The sequence below is a fragment of the Bufo bufo genome, chromosome 3, assembly GCF_905171765.1.
Source record: "Bufo bufo chromosome 3, aBufBuf1.1, whole genome shotgun sequence".
Taxonomy (NCBI): Eukaryota; Metazoa; Chordata; class Amphibia; order Anura; family Bufonidae; genus Bufo; species Bufo bufo.
The window spans coordinates 664,508,108-664,520,197 of record NC_053391.1 but is presented as its reverse complement, the minus strand read 5'-3'; positions in this window follow the sequence as shown (position 1 = coordinate 664,520,197).

Sequence of the window (12,090 nt, the reverse complement as noted above, 5' to 3'; positions counted from 1 at the left end):
CAGACGCAGGGAAACAAGTGAGAGGTGGAACATTTAAAGAGCACCTGACTGATAATGAGCAACAAGAGAGATCTGTCAGATAGACTCCTGAGTCTTCCATCTATCTGAACTTTTAAGATTTCTCCCGGGGCCGGCGGTGACACCCATGCCCTGACCAACGCAATTATTGGGAAGGTCGACTTAACGACTGACACATGGACAAGTGCTTTTGGCCAGGGATGCTACATTTCCCTGACGGTACACTGGGTGAACGTTGTGGAGGCTGTGAGCGAGTCATACCCTGGGATGGCATAGGTGCTACCGACGTGCGGGCCCTACTTCCATCAGGGATTCTGACCTAAGTTAGTGGCTGCAACCCCCCCTTCTCCTCCTCCTCCACTTCCACCTCTGAATTATCATCTTGCAGCACCAGTCAGCCATCAGTCAGTAGCTGGAAGCAGTGTAGAACTACAGTGGAGAAGCGGCAACAGGCCATGCTTAAACTGATCTGCAAACAGCACACCGCCGCAGAGCTGTGGCAGGGGATAAGGGACCAGACTGAGCTGTGGCTCTCGCCACTCAATCTACAACCAGGCATGGTTGTGTCTGATAACGGCCGTAACTTGGTGGCGGCTTTGGAGCTCGGCAAGCTCACACACATACCATACTTAGCCCACGTGTTCAACCTAGTGGTTCAGCGGTTTCTCAAAACCTACCCCAATTTGCCTGGGCTACTGGTAAAGGTGCGCCGCATGTGTGCCCAATTCCGCAAGTCATTGACAGCTTCCATCGGTCTGGCAACGTTGCAGCAGGACTTGCAATTGCCAGCTCACCAACTGTTGTGCGACGTGAGCACGCACTGGAACTCGACGTTCCCCTGTTGGCCAGGCTTTGTGAGCAGCAGAGGGCAGTAGTGGAATACCAGTTGCAACATGGTCGTCACCTTTCCAGTCAGCTTCCGCTCTTCACAAGCGACGAGTGGGCATTGATGTCTGACCTCTGTGAGGTTTTACACAACTTTGAGGAATAAACACAGATGGTGAGCGGCGATAACGCTATTATCAGCGTAACCATCCCACTTCTGTGTCTACTGAAACGCTCGCTGCTCACAATTAAGACGGACGCTTTGCATATGGAAGAGGTGGAAATGGGGGAAGAAAGTACACAGGGTGATAGCCAGACCACCCTCAGTTCGTCTTCTCAGCGCGAATTGGATGATGATGATGAGGAGGAGGAGACGGTTGCCTCCGCTACAGAGGGTAGTACCCATGGAAGTCTTATTCCATCTGTTCAGTGTGGATGAGTAGAAGAGGAGGAAGAGGATGAGGAGATTGAGAGTCATCCTCCTGATGAGGACAGCGAAGTCTTGTCTGTTGGGACTCTGGCACACATGGCTGACTTTATGTTAGGCTGCCATTCCTGTGCCACCAATTACTGGTTGTTCACCCTTCTTGAACCCCTGCTACAAAGAGAACTTCTCATCTCTCATTCTTGTGGTGGAGAGGACGAGCAAAATGATACCAGAAGGTCATTGTGGAAAAATGACTCCAAAAATTTCCAGCTGACAACGCTGGCTGCAGAGTGCGTAGTAGGAGGGGAGACGAGGGGAACACACAGCAGTTCCAACAGAGGCAGTGCAATACTCTCCAAGGCCTGGTACAGTTTTATGACACCCCTCCAGCACCCTCACCCTGATGCGTGGCCTAGTGTCACAAGGAGGGAAAAATTTGGGAAGATGGTGGAGGAGTACGTAGCAGACTATGTCAGCGTCCTCAGTGATCCCTGTGTGCCTTACAACTACTGGGTGTCCAAGCTGGACACGTGGCACGAACTGGCGCTCTACGCCTTGGAGGTGCTGGCCTGCCCTGCCGCCAGCGTTTTGTCAGAGCGTGTATTTAGTGCTGCTGGGGACATAATAACTGATAAGCGCATCCGCCTGTCAACTGAAAATGCTGACCGGTTGACTCTTATAAAAATGAACAAGGCCTGGATTGCCCCTGACTTCTCTACTCCACCAAAGGAAAGCGGCTGAACATAAAGGCACTCTAAATGTGGCTTTTATGGTGTATTGAATACACTGTATTCCCATGCACCACTTCCACCACTAAAAAGGGTATATGGTTCAATCTCCCTTTTCTTGTCCTCCTCCTCCATCATATCAACATGCTTGTTAGGCTGCCTTCTCTCCTAATGTTTTAGATGGTCAGCTCAGCAGCGGGCTCTCACCCATAATGTTTTAGAGGGTCACCAGCAGGCCCTCACCCATAATGTTTTTGAGGGTCAACTGCAGGCCCTCAACCATAATGTTTTAGAGGGTCAGCTCAGCAGCAGGTCCTCGCCCACAAAATGTTTTAGATGGTCAGCTCGGCAGCAGGCCCTCCCCCACAATTTTTTTTAGATGGTCAGCTCGGCAGCAGGCACTCGCCCACAAAATGTTTTAGATGGTCAGCTTGGCAGCAGGCCCTTGCTCCTAATGTTTTTAAGGGTCACCAGCAAGTCATCAATCATAATTTTTCAAGGGTGTGTATGATGGCCTCCTTTATTTGTAATAAAGGGTGTATTGTAGTGCCGGTTCCTTGTAATTTTTGTCAGCCCTGTCACTTAGTGCATAGGCTTTATGAGTGTAGGAGTCCCACTACCTGAACAATTGTACCACAATGTGAATGAGGCCTCCATTATGTGATATACAGGTTGTATCGGAGTGTCTCTTTCTTGTAATTTATGGCAGCACTTGCACTTTATATACAAGTACATATACAGGAAAGAATGTTTCCTAACAATTTTTCCTCTAAAATCGATTTTAGCTTTGGTTTGGTGCGTATTATTGTCAGTCTGTAAAAGTGGCGTACTACTCGGACAGCATCATTCCCAACAGCGACCTGCGAGTCCAAGATGCACCCAGACATCCTCCCATGCTGTTCCCGAACCATTTCAGTGGTGTTTCCATCAATTTCTGGCCTTTTCCTATGAACCAGACACCCTCCTCTCTTCAGAGCAGGGGCTGCCTGGTTTAATGCTCGGGTTCTCCCATTGACTTCCATTGTGCTCGGGTGCTCAGTATCCCGAGGTGTTTTACTTGAGCATCCGAGCACTTTGGTGCTCGACCAACACTAGTAATTACACCTGCTCACCAATGCAGTTGTGTAACGGCAAGCAGGTAAACATTGAAGGGAAGGCAGCACTTGTAGCAGCACAGCCATTGCTTCAAACAGCTGATCAGTGGTGGTGCCGTGTATCGAACCCCTGCCGATCTGATATTAGAAACAAAGAAACATAGAATGTGTCGGAAGATAAGAACCATTTGGCCCAATCTAGTCTGCCCAATATACTGGATACTATGAATAGCCGCTGGCCCTATCTTATATGAAGGATGGCCTTATGCCTATCTCATGCATGCTTAAACTCCTTCACTGTATTTGCAGCTACCACTTCTGCAGAAAGGCTATTCCATGCATCCACTACTCTCTCAGTAAAGTAATATTTCCTGATATTACTTTTAAACCTTTGCCCCTCTAATTTAAAACTATGTCCTCTTGTAGCAGTTTTTCTTCTTTTAAATATTATCTCCTCTTTTACCTTGTTGATTCCCTTTATGTATTTAAAAGTTTCTATCATATCCCCTCTGTCTCGTCTTTCTTCCAAATACATGTTAAGGTCCTTTAACCTTTCCTGGTAATTTTTATCCTGCAATCCATGTACTAGTTTAGTTGTTCTTCTCTGAACTCTCTCCAAAGTATCAATATCCTTCTGGAGATATGGTCTCCAGCAGGGGTGTAGCTAAAGGCTCATGGGCCCTGGTGCAAGCTCAGCTTGGGCCCCCCTTCCATTAGTGCTTGTTGGCAAGGGGCAGGGGAGCACATAGCCTTCCTGCTGTCTCAGGCAAACTTTGAAAGGGCACCCCCTCATGCCAAATTCTTGACCTAACCCCTTCTCTACAACCACAGGTGTATATTGACCAGCATGCACTTTCTATAATGCCAGTGTCTTATGTGGCACAAGGGTTTTTGGGCCCCCTCAGGCTCCTGGGCCCGGTAGCGACTGCTACCACTGCACCCCTTATAGCTACGCCCCTGGTCTCCAGTACTGTGCACAATACTCCAAATGAGGTCTCACTAGTGCTCTGTAGAGCAGCATGAGCACCTCCCTCTTTCTACTGGTAATGCCTCTCCCTATACACCCAAGCATTCTGCTAGCATTTCCTGCTGCTCTATGACATTGTCTGCCTACCTTTAAGTCTTCTGAAATAATGACCCCTAAATCCCTTTCCTCAGATACTGAGGTTAGGACTGTATCACTGATTTTATATTCTGCTCTTGGGTTTTTATGCCATAGGTGCATTATCTTGCACTTATCAACATTAAATTTTAGTTTCCAGATTTTTGACCATTCCTCTAGTTTTCCTAAATCCTTTTCCATTGGGTGTATCCTTCCAGGAACATCAACCCTGTTACAAATCTTTGTGCCATCAGCAAAAAGACACACCTTACCACCGAGGTCTTCTGCAATTTCGCTGATAAAGATTTTAAACAATATGGGTCCCAGAAGAGATCCCTGAGGTACCCCACTGGTAACAAGACCTTGGTCTGAATATACTCCATTAAACAACAATCTGTTGTCTATCCCTCAGCCACTGTCTAATCCATTCAACAATATGGGATTCCAAGCTCAAAGATGGCAATTTATTGATAAGCCTTTTATGTGGGACAGTATCAAAAGCCTTATTAAATTCTAGATAAGCGATATCTACTGCACCTCCGCCATCTATTATTTTAGTCACCCAATCAAAAAAATCTATAAGATTAGTTTGACATGATCTCCCTGAAGTAAACCCATGCTGTTTTTCATCTTTCAATCCATTAGATGTTCCACAATCCTCTCCGTAAGTATGGTTTCCATTAATTTCCCCACTACTGATGTCAGGATTACTGGCCTATAGTTGCCTGATTCCTCCCTACTACCTTTCTTGTGAATGGGCACATTTGCTAATTTCCAATCTTCTGGGATGACTCCTGTTACCAGTGATTGGTTAAATAAACTGTTAATGGTTTTGCTAGAACACCGCTAAGCTCTTTTAATAGCTTTGGGTGTATCCCATCAGGCCCCTGTGACTTATTTGTATTAATTTTAGACAGCTGACTTAGAACCTCTTCCTCTGTAAAGACACATTTATCAAAAGATCAATTAGTCTTCCTCCCTAACTGAGGTCCTTTTCCTTTATTTTCCTTTGTAAAAACTGAACAGAAGTATTCATTGAGGCAGTCAGCTAGTTCTTTATCTTCTTCCATATACCTTCCTTCTTTTGTTTTTAATTTGGTAATTCCTTGTTTTAATTTCCTTTTTTCATTTATGTATCTGAAAAATGTCTTATCACCTTTTTTCAGTGACTGAGCTAATTTCTCTTCTGCCTGTGCTTTAGAAGCTCTTATAACTTGTTTGGCCTCTCTCTGCCTAATCTTATAAATTTGCCTGTCATCCTCGTTTTTTTTTTTTTTTATAATTACTAAATGCTATCTTTAAATTGTTTATGATTTTGGCTACTTCTGCTGAGTACCACAGTGGTCTCTTCCTTTTTTTGCTTTTACTGACAAGCCTAATGCAATTTTCTGTTGCCTTCAATAGTGCCACTTTTAAGTAGTCCCATTTCTCCTGGACTCCATTGAAACTGTTTCAATCTGAAAGGGACTCGTATGTATAAAGTCAGTTTTTCTAAAATCTAAAACTTTTGTTTTTGTATGGTGTGACTCAGTCACTGTACTTATAGTAAACCACACTGACTGGTGATCACTAGATCCCAAGCTTTCCCCTACAGTAATATCAGATACCAAATTCCCATTTGTGAATATTAAATCTAAAATGGCCTCCTTCCGGGTTGGCTGCTCAACTACTTGCTGTAGAGATAATCCCAGTAAGAAATTTTGAATATCTGTACTCCTCGCAGAACTAGCTATTTTGGTTTTCCAGTTTACATCAGGAAGATTAAAGTCTCCCATAATGATAACTTCCCCTTTCAATGTCATTTTAGCTATTTCCTCAACTAGTAGATCATCTAATTCTTTGACTTGGCCAGGTGGTCTATATATTACACCTACACGAGTTACCTTATGATAATCAAGCTGCAACGTAACCCAAACTGACTTTAAGGATAGGTCATCAATATAAATAAAGTGGACGACCCCTTTAAACGTAACAATGTCTTTTTACCAAGTGTAACATAGAACTTCAAATACAATACATTCAGTAGAGCAGACAATAAGTGCAAATCTTCTCTTTGGCACCAGTAAGGATATGGAGGCAGGTTGGATGGCTGCAGTTTAGCACTACAGTTATACTGGCCTAATAGTAGTCTGGTGATGGGTGTCTTGGCTGCAATCCCTCACCTTGCAGCAGTCTCTTCAATGCTGGATGTATCAGTTAAATCTGCTGTTTAGTGTCTCAAGACTTTACATTGAGGGTTTGAACACTATGGAGAATCTGTCAGGAGCAGGAGCTCTGCAGTGTGCTTCCTATTCTATTTGTCTCTAGACAGAAACTTCCCCTTCTGTCTGGAATTAGGACCAGCCCACTCCTACCAAGAGGAAATTAACAGCAGGGTGGGTAGCCCTGTTCCTGGTTAACCTTTTGCCATCCATATCCTGCTGGAACATACGGCCAGATAACAATAAAACAATGCAAAATACGCAACAACACAAACAACATACAAATTGTAGTACCCCCAGTCCCAGTTCTGGGATACTATAGATCCAAAAAGATCCCCTATTCACAGAAAATCTACACATACCACTACGATATAAAATCATAGTAAGCTTGACCATGCCGCCATAGTTTCAAATCCTGTAACTTCGACTATTGAGAATACAGCTACGGACATCGTAGAGTCTCTCAGGGCAAACTGTTAATTCTGTACATCAAAATACTACCGTGACAGATCATAATTGTACTTTGATTTTTCTACTTATGTCGCTCCTGTTACAACAGTTTTCCATATGGATAATATATGTACCGTTGCAAGAAAAAGTATGTGAACCCTTTGGAATGATATGGATTTCTGCACAAATTGGTCATAAAATGTGATCTGATCTTCATCTAAGTCCCAACAATAGACAATCACAGTCTGCTTAAACTAATAACACACAAAGAGTTAAATGTTACCATGTTTTTATTGAACACACCAGACTGTGATCGCCTATTGTTGTGACTTAGATGAAGATCAGATCACATTTATGACCAATTTGTGGAGAAATCCATATCATTCCAAAGGGTTCACATACTTTTTCTTGCAACTGTATAGCACCTCATTCTGGTCATTACAATACACATTCTACCTCACCCTCTATCTCATAGGAAGGGCTTCCTGATCAAGGTTCTCCTTTAACCACCTCAGCCCCCAGTGCTTAAACACCCTGAAAGACCAGGCCACTTTTTACACTTCTGACCTACACTACTTTCACCGTTTATTGCTCGGTCATGCAACTTACCACCCAAATGAATTTTACCTCCTTTTCTTCTCACTAATAGAGCTTTCATTTGGTGGTATTTCATTGCTGCTGACATTTTTACTTTTTTTGTTATTAATCGAAATTTAACGATTTTTTTGCAAAAAAATGACATTTTTCACTTTCAGTTGTAAAATTTTGCAAAAAAAAACGACATCCATATAGAAATTTTGCTCTAAATTTATAGTTCTACATGTCTTTGATAAAAAAAAAATGTTTGGGTAAAAAAAAAATGGTTTGGGTAAAAGTTATAGCGTTTACAAACTATGGTACAAAAATGTGAATTTCCGCTTTTTGAAGCAGCTCTGACTTTCTGAGCACCTGTCATGTTTCCTGAGGTTCTACAATGCCCAGACAGTACAAACACCCCACAAATGACCCTATTTCTGAAAGTACACACCCTAAGGTATTCGCTGATGGGCATAGTGAGTTCATAGAACTTTTTATTTTTTGTCACAAGTTAGCGGAAAATGATGATTTTTTTTTTTTTTTTTTTTTTTCTTACAAAGTCTCATATTCCACTAACTTGTGACAAAAAATAAAAAGTTCTATGAACTCACTATGCCCATCAGCGAATACCTTGGGGTCTCTTCTTTCCAAAATGGGGTCACTTGTGGGGTAGTTATACTGCCCTGGCATTCTAGGGGCCCAAATGTGTGGTAAAGAGTTTGAAATCAAATTCAGTAAAAAATGACGAGTGAAATCCGAAAGGTGCTCTTTGGAATATGGGCCCCTTTGCCCACCTAGGCTGCAAAAAAGTGTCACACATCTGGTATCCCCGTACTCAGGAGAAGTTGAGGAATGTGTTTTGGGGTGTCTTTTTACATATACCCATGCTGGGTGAGATAAATATCTTGGTCAAATGACAACTTTGTATAAAAAAATGGGAAAAGTTGTCTTTTGCCAAGATATTTCTCTCACCCAGCATGGGTATATATAAAATGACACCCCAAAACACATTCCCCACCTTCTCCTGAGTACGGAGATACCAGATGTGTGACACTTTTTTGCAGCCTAGGTGGGCAAAGGGGCCCATATTCCAAAGAGCACCTTTCGGATTTCACTCATCATTTTTTACAGAATTTGATTTCTAACTCCTTACCACACATTTGGGCCCCTAGAATGCCAGGGCAGTATAACTACCCCACAAGTGACCCCATTTTGGAAAGAAGACACCCCAAGCTATTCCGTGAGGGGCATGGCGAGTTCCTAGAATTTTTTATTTTTTGTCACAAGTTAGTGGAAAATGATGATTTTTTTTTTTTTTTTCATACAAAGTCTCATATTCCACTAACTTGTGACAAAAAATAAAAACTTCCATGAACTCACTATGCCCATCAGCGAATACCTTGGGGTCTCTTCTTTCCAAAATGGGGTCACTTGTGGGGTAGTTATACTGCCCTGGCATTCTAGGGGCCCAAATGTGTGGTAAAGAGTTTGAAATCAAATTCAGTAAAAAATGACGAGTGAAATCCGAAAGGTGCTCTTTGGAATATGGGCCCCTTTGCCCACCTAGGCTGCAAAAAAGTGTCACACATCTGGTATCCCCGTACTCAGGAGAAGTTGAGGAATGTGTTTTGGGGTGTCTTTTTACATATACCCATGCTGGGTGAGATAAATATCTTGGTCAAATGACAACTTTGTATAAAAAAATGGGAAAAGTTGTCTTTTGCCAAGATATTTCTCTCACCCAGCATGGGTATATATAAAATGACACCCCAAAACACATTCCCCACCTTCTCCTGAGTACGGAGATACCAGATGTGTGACACTTTTTTGCAGCCTAGGTGGGCAAAGGGGCCCATATTCCAAAGAGCACCTTTCGGATTTCACTCATCATTTTTTACAGAATTTGATTTCTAACTCCTTACCACACATTTGGGCCCCTAGAATGCCAGGGCAGTATAACTACCCCACAAGTGACCCCATTTTGGAAAGAAGACACCCCAAGCTATTCCGTGAGGGGCATGGCGAGTTCCTAGAATTTTTTATTTTTTGTCACAAGTTAGTGGAAAATGATGATTTTTTTTTTTTTTTTTTTTTTCATACAAAGTCTCATATTCCACTAACTTGTGACAAAAAATAAAAACTTCCATGAACTCACTATGCCCATCAGCGAATACCTTGGGGTCTCTTCTTTCCAAAATGGGGTCACTTGTGGGGTAGTTATACTGCCCTGGCATTCTAGGGGCCCAAATGTGTGGTAAGGAGTTTGAAATCAAATTCTGTAAAAAATGACGAGTAAAATCCGAAAGGTGCTCTTTGGAATATGGGCCCCTTTGCCCACCTAGGCTGCAAAAAAGTGTCACACATGTGGTATTGCCGTACTCAGGAGAAGTTGAGGAATGTGTTTTGGGGTGTCTTTTTACATATACCCATGCTGGGTGAGATAAATATCTTGGTCAAATGACAACTTTGTATAAAAAAATGGGAAAAGTTGTCTTTTGCCAAGATATTTCTCTCACCCAGCATGGGTATATATAAAATGACACCCCAAAACACATTCCCCACCTTCTCCTGAGTACGGAGATACCAGATGTGTGACACTTTTTTGCAGCCTAGGTGGGCAAAGGGGCCCATATTCCAAAGAGCACCTTTTGGATTTCACAGGTCATTTTTTACTGAATTTGATTTCAAACTCCTTACCACACATTTGGGCCCCTAGAATGCCAGGGCAGTATAACTACCCCACAAGTGACCCCATTTTGGAAAGAAGAGACCCCAAGGTATTCGCTGATGGGCATAGTGAGTTCATGGAAATTTTTTTTTTTTGTCACAAGTTAGTGGAATAGGAGACTTTGTATGAAAAAAAAAAAAAAAAAAAAAATCATCATTTTCCACTAACTTGTGACAAAAAATAAAAAATTCTAGGAACTTGCCATGCCCCTCACGGAATACCTTGGGGTGTCTTCTTTCCAAAATGGGGTCACTTGTGGGGCAGTTATACTGCCCTGGCATTTTCCAGGGGCCCTAATGTCTGGTAAGTAGGTAAATGACCTGTGAAATCTGAAAGGTGCTCTTTGGAATGTGGGCCCCTTTGCCCAGCTAGGCTGCAAAAAAGTGTCACACATCTGGTATCTCCGTACTCAGAAGAAGGTAAGGAATGTGTTTTGGGGTGTCATTTTACATATACCCATGCTGGGTGAGAGAAATATCTTGGCAAAAGACAACTTTTCCCATTTTTTTATACAAAGTTGGCATTTGACCAAGATATTTATCTCACCCAGCATGGGTATATGTAAAATGACACCCCAAAACATATTCCCCAACTTCTGCTGAATACGGAGATACCACATGTGTGACACTTTTTTGCAGCCTAGGTGGGCAAAGGGGCCCAAATTCCTTTTAGGAGGGCATTTTTAGACATTTGGATACCAGACTTCTTCTCACGCTTTGGGGCCCCTAAAATGCCAGGGCAGTATAAATACCCCACATGTGACCCCATTTTGGAAAGAAGACACCCCAAGGTATTCAATGAGGGGCATGGCGAGTTCATTGAAAAAAAAAAATTTTGGCACAAGTTAGCGGAAATTGATTTTTTGGATTTTGTTCTCACAAAGTCTCCCTTTCCGCTAACTTGGGACAAAAATTTCAATCTTTCATGGACTCAATATGCCCCTCAGCAAATACCTTGGGGTGTCTTCTTTCCAAAATGGTGTTATTTGTGGGGTGTTTGTACTGCCCTGGCATTTGAGGGTCTCCGCAATCATTACATGTATGCCCAGCATTAGGAGTTTCTGCTATTCTCCTTATATTGAGCATACGGGTAATGAGATTTTTTTTTTTCCGTTCAGCCTCTGGGCTGAAAGAAAAAAATGAACGGCACAGATTTCTTCATTCGCATCGATCAATGTGGATGAAAAAATCTCTGCCAAAAAAAGAAAAAGGAGGGGAAAGGCGTCTGCCAGGACATAGGAGCTCCGCCCAACATCCATACCCACTTCAGCTCGTATGCCCTGGCAAACCAGATTTCTCCATTCACATCAATCGATGTGGATGAATAAATCATTGCCGGGATTTTTTTTTTTATATATACAAAGTGTTTGCCAAAGTATATGAACACCGCCACCTCCTCAGCTCATATGCCTCGGCAAACATATCTTTTACTGCAGAGGAGAAATCTCGTCTTGCAGCGCCGCATACACCGACTTGCGTGTAATCTGACAGCAGCACAATGCTTCTGTCCGAATGCACATCAGTGCTGCAGCTGGTCGATCGGTTGGTCCACCTGGAAGGTAAAAAAAACAAAACAAAAAAGAAAAAACCAGGCCGCAAAGCAATAACTTTATTAACTTTAGAACAGAACATATTAACTTTTTTAAACTTTTTTAACTTTTTTACTTACCGGTAATTTTTTTTTTGTTTAGTTTTTTTTACCTTTATAGAACAAACCTCTCCTTCCCCATGGGACAATGTGCAAAGCGCAAATCGCCCAAAGATGTGGCGAAGTACGTTATGCACTTTATCCCAGGTGAAAGGAGAGGTTTGCAGCAGCTGAGAGTAAAAGGGCCCTAATAGCCCTGTGTGCCTGTCCTGTGAGATGCAATCCCTATGCTAGGTGTACCTGTGTGTGGTACTTCCGGAAACACTCTCCATAGCATAGGGCAGGGTGGTCAGC